Source organism: Bombus fervidus, chromosome 10 (assembly GCF_041682495.2).
Source record: "Bombus fervidus isolate BK054 chromosome 10, iyBomFerv1, whole genome shotgun sequence".
Classification (NCBI taxonomy): domain Eukaryota; kingdom Metazoa; phylum Arthropoda; class Insecta; order Hymenoptera; family Apidae; genus Bombus; species Bombus fervidus.
The window spans coordinates 1,445,971-1,448,318 of NC_091526.1; the positions used below are offsets into that span (position 1 = coordinate 1,445,971).

The 2,348-nt window shown below is 33.9% G+C and overlaps 1 pseudogene; it reads left to right on the forward strand.

The window, feature by feature from the left end:
• Window positions 1-582: 582 nt before the first annotated feature.
• Window positions 583-978, forward strand: LOC141445842 (regulator of microtubule dynamics protein 1 pseudogene; annotated as a pseudogene).
• The last annotated feature ends 1,370 nt before the right edge of the window (window positions 979-2,348 follow it).

Sequence of the window (2,348 nt, forward strand, 5' to 3'; positions counted from 1 at the left end):
GAATCATGGAGCAGAGGCATGGAGCAGAAAGAAGCATGGAGCAGAATCATGGAGCAGAGGCATGGAGCAGAAAGAAGCATTGAGCAGAATCATGGAGCAGAAGCAGTGATAACTACAAAAGAAGTTCTAATAGGAAAAGCCGATGAATTATACGAGCGAGAACAATAGGAGGAAATACATAACCTTCTAATAAATTATAAAGTAATTACATTGCGTATATCACTTATAAATGTAGATAACAAAACTGAACATTTGTATAGGATAGCGGTGATATTGAAATTATATGGCGTTTGTGTAGAGCAATGTATAAATTGTCTAAGACTGTGAGTGAAGTAGATGGAAAGAAATGAATTTTCGAATCTTATGACTTAATACTTAAAGCACTTGAAATAAATGAGGATAATTGGGCTGCATACAAATGGGCATCGATTCTTCGCAATTGTAAGACTCTTTATGAAGGAGTGAAGGCACAAATAAAAGAGTCATATAATATTAAGAAACATATGCTGATATATTTCATGATAATATATTAATATTTCTTTCCCTGATACGATGTCAAGCAATTGTATCGAATATGTTTAATATCGCAGAGAGCAATGGAACTAAATGCAAAAGAACCACCTCTTATGTACATGCTTGGTACTTGGTGCTATCAAGTTGCTGATTTAACATGGTATCAAAGAAAAATTGCATCTGTAATATTTGGAGAACCACCATCTTCATCTTCTGAGGAAGCTCTAAAATATTTTGAAACCGCAGAGGAAATTGATCCCAATTTCTATAGTCAAAATTTATTAATGTTGGGCAAAACCTACTTAAAATTAAATCAAAAAGAGCTATCTATGAAATATTTAAAAATTGCCCTTGAATATCCTGCAAAGAACAAAGATGATCGAGATGCTAAACAGGAAGCACAAAAGTTGTTAAAGAAACTTTAACAAACTTGACGGAAATTATGATCTATTATATGATAAATGGATATTATTATAGGATATGGAATTGAAGGGATAAAGTAAATTTAGAATCTATCTTTTAAGTAGAAGTATAAAATTTATTTACTATAAAGTACAGTACAACTTATGTGTGATGAGCTTTTTATACGCAACATCTAATTTAAGATTTAAGATTACTATATACATGTATATTTTATAAAATGTTTTATTTCAAAATGTAACATGTAGCAAATTTTAAATAGTTAATAGCAGTTGAAGAAAATTCGTATATACAATATGTCATTAAACTACCTTTCTCGCAAAAATTAGTTAAAGAAATATATTGTAACAGAATTAAAGTATCAAAATGTTAATGTAACATTGTCACAAATATCACGGTTTAATAAAGTAGTTTCCAAGTCGAATTATCGGCCAGGTGATTCTTCATTTTCCTCTTCCTCTCCGCGAGCCATAATTCCATCTTTTTGGAAAGCAGAGAGAAAATCAAGATATTGGCGTGTTTGAAGGCCGATTATCTCCCTTGGCACTCTTCCCATCAGATGGTATACAAAGGAACGATGCAGGCCAATCTGCATAGTGTGTTGACCAATCGGGGAAGTATACTGCACCACAACGTAATCCGGTGGTAGATCTTCCGGAACATGTGATATGGTGTGAAAGGCGTTAAATCCAAGTTGAGATTCCGCCATCGTTTCGTTATAAGGCACAATCTGGAAACAAAAAATAAAAAAAAAAAAAAATTTAATTTACGAATTGCGTGAAAAATCAGTGGAAGAAACGATTGAAAGGAAATAAGATACTCACTGTTCCAAATGTGACGAAAATGTATAAGGACGCTACCAATCGTAAAGCACTTCCAAACCTGAAGAACTTTTAAACGTTCCGCTCGATATTCGAACTGGAAATGCCCCCTCGAGCGAAATGCCGAGTTTATATAGTCGTCGGTGAGTTCCATGTGTATTACTACAGCATGGATTAGGACTTTTTGGGGGGACCCCCTAACTAGCAGGTAGGTAAAACCCAAGTAGTTGTTTGTTTGTTTGATGTTTGAAATATTGTTTAAGGGACAGACGGATTAGCAGGTGCGATGGTCGCCTCGGGTATTCCTTTGTCACCCTCTTCTCAATTATGGAAAATTCGAGAATGCGTTAGAGGATAAACAATCACAATAGAGTTGGAGAAAAATGCGATTCTAATTTATTATTAGTCATCGAGTAGGAAGCGAATACATTGCTTTTTTTTTTTTAATTTACGCTTTCTAATAAATAATAATTTATGTGTTACTTCTATATGGGTTACATGGTTATCACCACTGGGTTATTGGAGCAATAATCGTCTCGGGCGGTAGTTTATATTTTGTGTTTACATTCATAGGAGTTCGCTAATATTATAATT